Source organism: Buteo buteo, chromosome Z (genome assembly GCF_964188355.1).
Source record: "Buteo buteo chromosome Z, bButBut1.hap1.1, whole genome shotgun sequence".
In the NCBI taxonomy this organism is placed as follows: domain Eukaryota; kingdom Metazoa; phylum Chordata; class Aves; order Accipitriformes; family Accipitridae; genus Buteo; species Buteo buteo.
The window spans coordinates 16,127,503-16,141,165 of NC_134204.1; the positions used below are offsets into that span (position 1 = coordinate 16,127,503).

Consider the following 13,663-nt stretch of genomic DNA (forward strand, 5'->3'; position numbering starts at 1 on the left):
ACTGAATCGTCAGAACACAGCCCTATTATGCTGGGAGCTCACAAAAACCTTTTTCCTGCATGGTTTATCATTTGTTTTACTTAAACTTCTCCACAGCAAGTTCTGCCACTTTCACATTTTTTAAAGAACGGCTTGGGCTGCAATGGTATACAGACAGTTTTTTTCAAACAGAGGTCCTGAGGACAAAATTTAATAGATAGGGATATTGCAATGATACATATTTTTGGAACATATGCAAGAACGACAGAAGTAAAGCAGCCTTTTCAGAGCCCACAAATTAACTTAGCAGGTGGTGAAGTGCCTGGGTATATATACTTTTATTTAGCAGTAAAATGTGGCTTTTGTTACTGTAAATTTCACTTATTTTCCCAATAGCAGTGTAATACCTGTGCCTCCGCTTTCCGAGCACATGTTTTCTCTCACTTTTGCTCAAGCCTTAGAAGCAAAATCAGTCAGCAAACCACTCCTGGACTGTGCTCTAAATGCTTTCTGAAGCAATGCTTTGCAAAAAGATGGAGCTAAATCCAGCAGCACTCACTCCCTAATCTGTGGGCAGGGATTCAGGGTAGTAACCTAAATGGCTTGTCCTCATCCCAACAGCCTTCAGTGTATTAATTCCCCTTTTAACTTTCTATATTTCCCTCTCTTGCATGATTTTGGGTGAATCAGTGGAACTACTGGTGCCTTCAAGCTTTCAGACAGTGCTAGGGGACGGTTCTGAGTGCTCACACCTTGTCCCTAACGTATATTAAAGACTACAGCAATATGCAACGCTCAACAATCTCCACTTTAGGAAGCAAATCCCACACTCTGGTTCTTTGCACGGGTGACTGAAGGACACAGATAAAACCAGCTGGTTATGGTCCACCTGCTGAAATGGGAAGAAGTACTGCTGGATGGCACCAGCAAACACCCAGCGCACTGGCAAGGCAGCGTTTGCACGTAACTCCAATGGACGGCACATGCAACCCTTAACTAAGAATTTGTTGCTAACTGGCCAGCCCTTTCTCTGGAGACCTTGCAAACCTCCCATTTAGCTGAAGCTGCTGTGACACTTTCTTTCCTTTTCAAATGAGGCCAGGAACCTCATCTCCTGCAGCTCACCATCTAACCCATGAGGATCTGCTGCAATCACTTATGATCTGGTCTCACCTCTGACTGGACCTTCTCTTCCGAGACCACCTCAGAGGTGGGTGATGCAAGCTAGCACTCCATATGCCATCACAGCCTCTGATGATGAATGAACCTGTGTTGCTTTCCTGTAGGAAACATTTCCTTTCCTTCCTGGTACCACAAAGTGCAAACCACACAAGTCTCACGTACAAGACATCAAAACCTAATGTGTCAGCTGTCACAAGAAGCTCTGGATACTACTCTCTTTGTCCTCTATTATACAACACTGTAATCACTGTCAGAGCAGAATACGTGAATACTAAATTACACTACTGTTTCAGAAAAAGCATGGTTCAAAGGCTAAGTCATTAAATTAAGATCTATAAAACTCACGTTCATTTCCTACTCCTGCCTCAGCTTCCCCCATTTTAAGCAAGCCATTTAGTTTTCTGGTCCATGAAACATGGAAAACATCCTGTCGTAATACAGAATATGAATCCTTTACAATTTGTGTTTAGTACGGAGGCTATGGAGATGGTTAAATGATGCACACATTTTCAATGCTCTGATTGTTTCTTTTAGACAAGCTTTAAGTACATGTCTTTTGCTCTAAGTCCACTTCACTGAATCTGATCTCACATCTCCCTCTGGAAGCATGAGTAAAAGCCAGAAGTCAGAAGCCCCATCCTAGATCAGCCATACCACCAATCATCAGTGGTTTTACTCATTGATACAGAGATGTGTCTGCTGCATGCTTTGGCTGGGGTAATATAAAACTCACCCAGTCTGGTTACTTGCACCGTGATGTCTCGAGGATCTCCAGCTCTACTGCTCTTCTCAGCACCCAGTCCAGGCATCAAAAACTCCATAAATCCTTACCTTTAGTAAGATACACAAATGCATACAGTGTTTCTGATAGCTCTTCCGTTCTCCACTTGCATCTCAGTATTATTTAAAATACTTGTTTTCAAACTATTCCACAGTTAGTAATATTGCATGAAAATCCAGCCAAGATCAGACACTAAAGCAAGAGGATTTGTCTTTTGTAAGAAGCTGTTCAAAAGAGATATAATGAGCCTTGATGTTCCAGGGCTTCAGAAAACAGACCAATACTGCTGTCGTGAAACAACAATACATGGCCTCAAGTACACCACGGACATTTTAAAACCCTTTCTTAGAGAACATTCTCTGTTTCTACGTGTATCTCAATTCCATAGTAATTCCAGGAACAGATCACTACATCTGAACTGGGAGACAAAAACCAGAAATTACAACCTTTACTTGTCCCAGGAGTTCTCCAGACTTCAGTTATATGAACATCTTAAAAGATATGTTAAGACTTTGAAAATAAGCTAGCTTGTTTTCAAAATACAGCTGCCTAAATACTAAAACACATTATTATAAATAAATCTTAATACATTTGAAAGCCTCATATATTTTCTTAATTTTACAGTAAAAATGAGCAAGTCTGTGAAAGGCCAGCTGGCTCCAGTATCATTATAATGCAGACCAAAACCAAAATACTACTTAGTGGCATTTCAGCAGCGCACTGTCTCAAAAAAGATTAGATTATATGCTATTTCCTCCTCTTCTGCATGTCCCTTAACACACTACAATAACAGACTAAGAGCCTGATCTAGCACTATTAGTCATCACTGTGGGTCTGTCAGTTCACTTCAAAATGCAATGGGCAAAATCCCAAATCCTGTTTTTCTCTAGTTGTTCCCTAATTTATATTTAGGTCATAATCAAAGACAATGGAATTTTTGGATAAGGCTGAACTGTAAAGCTTGTGATTTTTTCACTTTGAAGATCATCTTTTCTTTCATGCAGGTATTTAATAATGGTTCACTTAAAAGACTGGAAGCAACATAAGTTGGTACTCATCTTTCTGACAAATGAGTTGCATCGGGTATTTTAGATGGCCATATTTAAGTCTATCATCTAATGAGCATTGTTTTCTTCAGCTGCTCAGAACAATTTATTCATCAAGAGTTAACCAAGACAGACTCAGTTCCACACCACATAGTGCACAAAGTAAAAATACAGAGTAACTGCTCTGTTTTAGTGACATTTCATTATAGCTCTGCATTTACACATGGGCCAAGGCAGTGGAAAACCAGGTCCAGTCAGACTAATGTCAAAATTTCTCCTGGCAGTTGGTGAATTCTATTATCCAATAAACTGTCCAAAACCAAACGAAACCAAACAAAAAAAACAACACCCAAACTTAACTGTGAACTGGGTTGAACTCATGCAAAAAGCTTACTTCAAGCGTAACGTTTCCTTCTCTCTGTCCTGGATCTTTCCTGGTTTGTCCATAAATTGCTGGGAGTTTTGAAAACACATTACTTTGCCTCCTAGATTAAAACAGTGCTCACAAATTATTATCTAAGACAGAGACACAATTGCTAGCCTATCCCCACTTACTTTTAAATGTGATTTCCATGTTAGAAGAATGCTTCTCCATATTTCTACTGGCTTTATATATTCTCTAACAAAGTGTTCCTGGCCTGTATCCCACACTTAGGACAGCTGAAATGATACCTGAAGGAAAGTGTGACGTAAAAGGGATTGCGTTTAGCTTCTTGGCTTCGGTGCTCCAGGAACAGCATGCTCTTGTAGACAACAGCAATTTCAAAAGGAAAGGGCATTACCTCTCACTTGACTCGAAGAAGTTGCTTTCAAGGCATTAAGTTTGTTTATTGGCGCTTCTGTATACCATTTGGAATACAAAAACACCTATTATTAAAACCTTAAAATGACAACAAAACACCATGACCTCCCCTCTCCCTGATAAAATTCAAGCTAATTCACAGCCTATAAAGGCGGTTTAAAGATTAAGAAATTCTTGGCACATCTGGGAAAGCAGTGCCAAAGAACGATAAAATTCAGTTCTGAAAATCATACTGGTGGCTTACCGTTGCCTCAAGACTTACCTGAGAAGCAGGCTGGGCTGGAAAGAGGCCACCACAAATAGTTCCTCTAAGGTAGGTGGCACAATGCATGTGATTTGGAAAAATACGTTTCATCCAGAGCAGAGAAATGTTGATTTATATGGATTATAAATAGCCAGAAACTACTGAGCATTGGGAGAAAGAAGAGGACATCCTCCAGCCATGCCCCTACAACTCTGCAGCTGTGAGCGAGATTCACAGGCCCCACCCAGGAGACAACGAACAAGATGAACATCCATGCTCGGTTGGGAAGGAGGCATTCAGGCTGCATCCACTGCCACCAGCGCAGGTTCTGTTGCTCCATCCAGTATCTATTCAGTGTCAAAAACCTAAGCAGTCCCAGAAGCTGGGACCCAAACTTGTCTCAGTCCTCTCTTGTCCCAGTCATGCTCTCCCAGCACTGACCCAGTGTCACAAACTCTCTCGTGCCCACTCCCATAGCTGTCCAAACCTTGTACTCTCCAGCAGCCAAGAGGAATAGTGAAAGTCCCTACTACAGTCTCATTTACAGACTAAGGGACACAGCTCTCCCTTGAAAGCCACTGGAAAAGCAGTCCATCAGGGGTTATAGAACATCATTTGGATGTAATATTTTGGCTCAAGAAATCCACAAGCCAGAAGAGTAAATGGGTACATAGCAGAGGGGGAATATCCCTTTATTCTCACCTCATCCTTAAGCCCTTTCCCTGACACGGGCCAGAGAAGATGCCAGAGCCAGGTCACTAAACCCACTGCACCCTTGATCTCCTTCAGCACAGCACTTCTCACCCTGGCCTTAGATCTCCACCTTTGCATCTCCCACACTATGTAATCCTGGTTCGGCTTAATCCTTATTGTGTTTATTTGACCATCTACCAACAGGGCTCTCATGCAAAACTGAAGTCACTTTCCAATAGCAGAGATTACTCCTGTTTTTTAAAGGATCCAGCCTCAAAGGAAACTAAGAATTTTGTGGTGTAGAAAGTACATTAACAAACAGCTAGGAGTTGAAACCATAAGGTGGACCAGACCAGCCAACCTTTCACTGACTTGTTCTGATCCCTGCAGAACAGGAGGATGCAACAAGGCCAAATACATAATGGCACAAAAGCAAACCATTTCTCGGCAGTACCACCCAAGCATCATCCTGGGCTCAAACAAGCCAGTGTCTAGTTTTATCGGTTCATAGTTGCATTGTTTCCACCCAGAACAGCCTGCATCATTGACAGCCAGTTCATTAAAACTGATCTTAGAAATCCCAGTTTTCTCCATATTCCACACTGTGATTTCTAAAGGGATTCCTGCCTCTTGCACACTAGAAGCAACAGCATTCATCTGTACATGCACTGTTCATGTCTTTCACAGTGTCCCTTGGCTTGTTTCCCCTATAAGACAGCTACATCCAAAAATTACTGAAGCTGGCTTCATTTCTCCTTATTTATTGTCAACTTATAAAATGTTTCTCAAAACACTCACTAGGCACATGCGCTAAATAACACTTGGCTAATGGCACGAGTCCAGCTCCCTCTCTCAGCAAGAGCCTGCACTGCTAGATAAGCCTTAAAGCATGACTAGAAGGTCAAAATACATGTGCTCCCCATTCCCATCTCAGACAGGACTCTTCTGAGGTAACATCTCCTACTGGAATGCATAAAGGCTGTCAAATTTGCATCAGAAGCAGGGTAAGCCAGAACTCCAACCAAGCAATGCTCTGAAGATTAAAATTCATCAAAACTGAGCATCTCTGTGCCATTGGAAAAGCCTGCACTTCAACCCTGGAGATGGTGAGAGAACTACACCAACTGGGGGAAAATTGAAGCATTAAAAAAAAAAGAAAAAACAAAAATCCAACCCACAAACACTGCCCAAACCATAAGATTCCAGACTTGGATTCACATACTTACATGGCCTAAATAGTCCTGAATTTAAACATACAGTTTGCTGACCAAAAAAATACACTGCTGACTCCTATGGTGTACTCCAAAGCCCATTATGCCCAGGCAGTGAGCACACTTAATTCCAGCATGCACCTGCTGAGAAGAGATTCTGGGGATCCAATGGTGCAACTCCCTAAAAGCACTTTTTTTAGTGCAGTGAAGATAGACGAATGCAGAAAACCCCATAGCATCTGCTATTCAATGTCTAAGTCAGATCTTCGCCTCCAGGAGAACTTCCAGTCAACACCCTCCTCCCCCTTTTTGTGGCTGAGGATAACCAGGGAATTTCTGCCCAAAACCAGCTTAAACCAGCTTCATCCAGCTCCAGCTCACCCCCGTGCACTAATGATTCACTCCTACTGCAGTGCCATACAGAACACCTCTTTGCTTTCCAGCAATGGAAAAAGCAACTGGCAGATGTCTTCTGCAGTAGCTTCAAAGTGATCTCCTGATCTGTCCATCATACACAGTTAAGCCACTTTTGAGATGTCAAAGCAGACACTTCAAGTCTGAGGGAACCAATGCAAAAGACGCACATTTTTGGATCACATGATGAGAACATGAATCTGCATATGTGATATACAAGGAACGCCACCTCCCTGGATCACATGGCTTCTGAGACAATATTTGTGAACATTATCTACAGAACTAGAACAAACAGTCTTGCAAAATTTAAGGGCTTCAACAGAAAGAAATAAAACTCATCCTAAACTGGCAAACATGTTGGGATTCCTGTGCTAGCAGCTAGAACCAGTACCTACTCAAACTTCTCCTCTACTGACAAAGCAACTTCTGGGTAGCATTCACATGGCTGGAGAGCAGTACTCCACCAAAAGCTTGTGTGAGCTTTGCAGTGTAAAACAAACAGCTTTTCTCCCAAAGCACTGCCTAGGGGTCAGTGAAATGTTCCACAACCCATGGGGCACACTTCCTAAGTCAGCTCTCCTCCTAAGAACAAAGCCAGCCTCAGTGTCAGCCTTCTTGAGATTACCAACCCCAGTCTACAAAGAAGAAAACATGGCAGAGATTTCTAACAGCTTTCTTAGGATCACACAGCAGCTTCACAGATAATGAAAATGACTAAGAATTCTCCATTTCTCTTCTACCTTTTGATGGCAGGCATCTGAGTGAAACACGAGAAGACAATTCCAGTCACGAACTGGTTCAGGACATGTATAAACATGTGATTTGGCTTTGGTGTGAACATCCATACTAGTTCAAAGTGTGTATTTTTTAAAAATGCCAAGATTTAACAAAAGGATTTAGCAAAACCAACAACCTAATACACTTTGAGGCCCTAAGCCAACCGTTTGATTGCATAGCACTACATGTAACTCATATACTGTACATTTTTTCTACTCTCACTTAAGTCCCAGTTTAGCAACATTTCGTAGTTATAAAACCAAGTTGCATGGCTGCCAAAGTATAAATACATGACAAATGTTTAATAATTTTTTTTTTAAATCTTCTATCAAAACACAAATACATTGTGGATGATAGCATGACAACAAGGTAAAGCATAAAGTATACTATTCATCTCACTGGGGTTTGTTTTATTAAAAAAAAAAAAAAGAGCTACAGAATTTATTTAAAGGCCACGTTATTTCAGTGCCCTTTATCCTAGCTTTTTTAAATCACAAGCAAAATTTATAATCCAATAAACTTCGTGGATAGTTGCTACCTTCATAGTAACAGCATGTCATAGATCTCCAATCATTTGAAACATTCTAAACTGTCACACACAAAGAGGACCAAAGCCTGGAACCACAGCTAAGGAAATCCATTTTTTCCTCCCTCCCTTTCTCTTTTTCTAGCTATTCTGCAATGTTTTATTTCATAGTTGAAACACTAAGATGAAGTATTTAAGCATGAGGTATGCAAGCTAACCAGATAAGAGATTAGATGAAGCAAGTATAAACTTTATTTAATGTGAACAGAAATGTTTTAAAAGGTGGCATGCATCAGAAAACTCTTCTAGTGATTTCTTTTAAATTAGATCACAGTGAAAACTATGAGATGGTTTTAAAATAGAAAAAGACCAAATCTGTACTTCCAAACAGAGGAAACAATATATTCCCTTTCACCTCAAGAAAAACAACTTTTAAGTGGCTATGACATTTTGCTACAGTAGGAACATCACATAGTGATGATTTTCTTTGGATACTTGGACCTGAGCTAATGGAAGACTGAGAACTCTGAGCTTCCAAGGGAGCTAGCAGTGCTCAGCACCTTTAAGCATTTAGTCCCTCTCTACCAGGCACTAATCTACAAGGGAAGAAAGATCTTCAGCTTTGCCACAAGCATTTTGGACAGACGACAGTTTAAGGAGGGGTTACTATTGGTATTATAAACTGTAATTTCTATTTTTGTTGTTTAGCTGTTCTTCCATATAGCCAATGGTAGAAAAAAAAAATATTATTTCAGAACTCCACATTAACCAACCACTTCTTAGCACAAACTATTTCTTTGCTACCTATCTATACCTAATAAGGAAACTGGACCCTTACTATAAAAATGTGAAACATGACCCCAAGTGGTCTAGCTGTGCAAACATATGCAGCACTGGTACAGTTTTCTATCAGAAGCATCAATACATGAAAATAAGCGCACAAACTATTAACCACTGAAATCACAGAATCATAGAATCATTTAGGTTGGAAAAGACCTTTAAGATCAAGTCCAACCGTTAACCTAACACTGCCAAGTCCACCACTAAACCATGTCCCTAAGTGCCACATCTACACGTCTTTTAAACACCTCCAGGGATGGTGACTCAGCCACTTCCCTGGGCAGCCTGGTCCAATGCCTGACGACCCTTTCAGTAAAGAAATGTTTTTCTAGTATCCAACCTAAACCTCCCCTGGTGCAACTTGAGGCCATTTCCTCTCGTCCTATCTCCAGCCACCTGACAGAAGAGACCAGCACCCACCTCACTACAACCCCCTTTCAGGCAGTTGTAGAGAGCGATAAGGTCTCCCCTCAGCCTCCTCTTCTCCAGACTAAACAGCCCCAGCTCCCTCAGCTGCTCCTCACAAGACTTGTGCTCCAGGCCCCTCACCAGCTTGGTTGCCCTTCTCTGGACACGCTCCAGCACCTCCATGTCTTTCCCATAGTGAGGGGCCCAAAACTGAACACAGGACTCGAGGGGCGGCCTCACCAGTGCCCAGTACAGGGGAACAACCACCTCCCTGCTCCTGCTGGCCACACCATTTCTGATACAGGCCAGGATGCCGTTGGCCTTCTTGCCCACCTGGGCACACTGCTGGCTCATATTCAGCCGGCTGTCGACCAGCACCCCCAGGTCTTTTTCCACCAGGCAGCTTTCCAGCCACTCTTCCCCAAGCCTGCAGCTCTGCATGGGGTTGTTGTGACCCAAGTGCAGGACCTGTCACTTAGCCTTCTTAGATCACATACAATTAATTGGCCTCAGCCCATCGATCCAGCCTGTCCAGACCCCTCTGTAGAACTTTCCTACCCTCGAGCAGATCGACCCTCCCTCCCAACTTGGTGTCATCTGCGAACTTACTGACGGTGCACTCGATCCCCTCTTCCAGATCACTGATAAAGATATTAAACAGAACTGGCCCCAAAACTGAGCCCTGGGGAACACCACTTGTGACCGGCTGCCGACTGGATTTAACTCCACTCACCACCACTCTTTGGGCCTGGCCATCCAGCCAGTTTTTTACCCAGTGAAGAGTACACCCATCCAAGCCATGAGCAGCCAGTTTCTCCAGGAGAATGTGTCAAAGGCTTTACTAAAGTCCAGGTAGACGACATCCACAGCCTTTCCCTCATTCACTAAGTGAGTCACCTGGTCATAGAAGGAGATGAAGGTGGTTAAGCAGGACCTGCCTTTCATAAACCCATGCTGACTGGGCCTGATCACCTGGTTGTCCTGTACGTGCCGTGTGATGGCACTCAGGATGATCTGCTCCATAACCTTCCCCAGCACCAAGGTGAGACTGACAGGCCTGTAGTTCCCCCGATCCTCCTTCCCCCAATTTCTTTCCCCTAAGGAAATCACTAGCTATTCTCATTTCTGGCAGGCTATTTGAGAAGGGAAGTGTTTAACTACATTTGTTTACATTTATTTACCCCAGCATTTCAGTATTTCTGTACAGTTATTAGCTGATACCATACAGCTGTTTAAAATAATGGAACACTCAAGATTAAACTAAGGTATGCCACAATAAGTCAAATGAAAAAACATTCAACTTTGCAAAAGATTAGATTAGAATGCAAACTTTCAGATTTTGACCATCTTTCTTCCAAATTATATTCTTTGCAGTGTCCCATGGACTTTACTGTAACGACTGCACAAGCAGATCTGTTCACAAATTAAGCACCTATAATTTGTACCTACTCTGGAGAAAGGACAAGATGGGCATGGAGGTTATTCTCCCTGGAACTGGCTGCTCTTTGAAGACCAGAACTGTTAAACACAAATCTGTTTACTAAATTTGAAAAGCATTTATTAAAGATATACAATTAATTTCTAATTAAGTAGCTAAAATTTAATTTATCTCTCTATGCAGAGCAGTAGAAGAGATTACATAGCCCTCTTAGGGGGCTTAAAGTTATAGTCTCTGTTACTTTGCACCTGCATTTTTCATTTCTTGCACAGCTGAGTGTGTCTGAGCATGTTCAAAGCAAGCATCAATTTGTGTGAAAGATACAGTACAAGTTCCACTATATTAAGAACTGTATAAAGTTAGCAAACATAAAACATGTACCAAACACAAACTTAAAAATTGTCAGAACGTAAGGGCAGTTTGGATACACAGAACAGTTACTAAGTTTTCAGCCAAGAGATGAAATGAAACAAATTCAATGAGGTGGAAAGAGAGGAATAATTCCAGATGGCAATAAAGCCGTTCCCTCTGCCGCACCTGCCATGGTGGTGGGATGCGAGGCAGGTCAGAGAAGAAGCCAGCTCTGCTGGAACTAAGCCGCAGGAGACAGAGTGGACAGAGATTGCTGGATTAAATAAATAGCTCCTGTTGGGAAACCAAGCAAAAGCAGTTTCAAACTACTTCTTGTAGCAGATGGGCAAGTAACTGAAGGGCTTGAACTGTTTGATTTTTATGGCAGTGTGAGGAAGCAAACAGCCTCATTCTGTGCATGCTAGAAATGTGTCACAGCAGGGGAAATTAATGGTGAATGCCACGGGAAACTGTATCACACAGAAATATTTCTGAAAGTGTTGGAAATGACACATTAGCATGTGCAGGGCCACTGAGAGACTGTTTTGTAGATAAAAAGTGATGTAAAAAGAAGACCATCAATAAGGAAGAAAAAATTTAGGAAGGTCAGTTATGAAGATCTTTGCTCATTTTTCTGAGTGGAAAATAAAGCATAAAGTGCTTATTTCAGGTAGAACACTGAAATAGAGTACAGGGTGCACTGGAAAAAGAAACACTTCTTCCAGATGCATGCATGTCAGAAGATAATGGGCAAACTGCATTATAGGTTTATTTATAAGTTTACCTGTATCATCAGTTTATGGCTCTAGGCAGAGCTAATTTTGTACAGAATCGGACCCTGGCAAGCAATGCAGAGGTACTCTGTTGACCACTAGTGGACAGACAAGGACAAAACAGGTCCCAAGTGCTTCCCAAAGACAATCTCTCTTCACTCTAAGAACATCCAATTTATCAGCTATTCACACTCAAAATTAAAGAGGTCCCTAATAACATTCAAATAGTGAAAATGTTATTTATCTATGTAACCAACAATGGGGTATTTCTAGCCATTTTTAAGATGAAAGAATTTCCCTGTGGGGCTGAGAATGAGAAGTGTCCACCCAAGAAGTAATGACTTGAGCATTTGCAAGGTATTACAATGGAAGACAGGAATTCAAAATATTTGAAACAGAGCTGTTATGTTACCTCAGCAGTGCTGTCATAAAATGGCTAAAATACTCCAGCTTCAGTAATATGCATGATTTTCCCAAGTCTCCCCATAACATGTCCCATCTCTTAATACATCTGTGAGTCTAACACACATCCTCCTTCTTTGTAAACTACTTCTCTATGAGGTCTTGCTCTTTCTTTTCAAAGCATGATGACAGTGGGATAGAGGGAAATACGAATTTCAAGTCTCAGAGCCTCCTTCTAAAGATCAGTAGCATAAAAAAATTCCACCTGCCAACAGCTTCTTATTTAAAATAAACCAACTTTAGCTCTGCTGTGTCTAGTAATTGCTTTCTGGTTGATGGAAAAAGAACTTTATAGGTCAAAATACAAAAAAAACCCTCTCTCATCTGAGAAACAAAAGAAGCCAGTCAGGTCCTGTGCATTCCTCATAAGGAACTACATTAAACAAACATACCTGCCAAGCTGGTATCACTGTGAAAATAATTTTCCCTGATAATTGTATTGCTCATGGTGAATCCTCTAGCAACGAGAGCACACGCTGAGGTTTCATCTGCTCAAAGAAAGTAGAAAACTCTCCGATGAAATGAAAGCCTGAAGAGTCCCAGCTCTCAAAATTATGCACTCAAGGGATATTTTGGGTCTCAAATTCATTCAGAAGATTTCTTCTACATTACATGAAGGACAGACATGTCCCTAGCACATATCAGGACTCCTCATACAACAGATCTTAGGCTAGCATCAATTTTGGTGGAGGGATTAGTTACTTTTTTCCATCATAAATTATTCTTACAGATTTCTCAGAGGCTTGGAATATTAGCACCAGAGGAAAAGGCAACATGTATTACACATATTATTTGTAGAAAAACTCAGACTGATATAAAACTAGATATATATTTACACATTGTCAATAAGAAAGTTAATTGATCAGTGAGTGACTTCATAAGGAGATGCTGCCTACTGATGCGTATTTTACTGCATTGCACATAGCTTATATCCTCAACTTGGATTAAGAAGATGGCATTAAACACAGCAGAATGCATAGGCTCTCTATACTTCACCTTCTATCCTCAACTTAGGGCACAAAGATTTCAGTTCTATAAACGTACATGATCTACAAAAACCTGGTTTTTATCATGGTCAAAGAGGCACAGGCATTGAACAAAACTACACTTTACCAACTACCAAAAGACACACTCCTCCCCAAAGAAGAAAAAAAATAATCCAAAATCCTCCACCTTTTTCTTAGCCCGGACTGTTGTGAGTTTAGCCAGGCAGATCTTTTAACATAAGAGGCAGTTTACAAACACTAGGAGACATACACCTTGGGCTGAAATCCTAAGAATATATCCTTTCATTATTCTAATTGTCATAGCAATAGAAGATAAAATACGCATCGTGTTTTCTGGAAGCTAAGAGATTATTTTAATTCCAAATAGTGTATACTATTATTTGCTACTGGTATCCTTCACTTGAGGAAAATCTGCCATTTGAAGTGCAAGAGCACACAGACATAGACAGCACAATGAAAGAAGAAAACATCATGATATAACACATCATCCTCATATTTGGAAGAAATCCAAATGGAAAAGTGTTTCTGATTGACAAAGCTGGCCCAAGTTATATTAGAGATCTCTGCCTCATCTATTGGATTCCTGGTCTTAGGAAAACAAATGTACCTGGCTTGAACGAGAGAATGAAATGAGTAAATGAATTTACTGGAATACTAACAAAATCCAGCACTGACTATGGAAGCATAAGTGGTGATAAATAGTATAGATTTGTCCCTGCATAAGCTTAA

General features: G+C 41.1%; 1 protein-coding gene across 1 annotated transcript in view; it reads right to left on the reverse strand.

Moving 5' to 3' along the window:
• Window positions 1–13,663, reverse strand: part of PLCXD3 (phosphatidylinositol specific phospholipase C X domain containing 3) — an 83,502-nt gene that overhangs the window by 66,860 nt on the left and 2,979 nt on the right. The gene's annotated exons all lie outside the window — the stretch shown is intronic.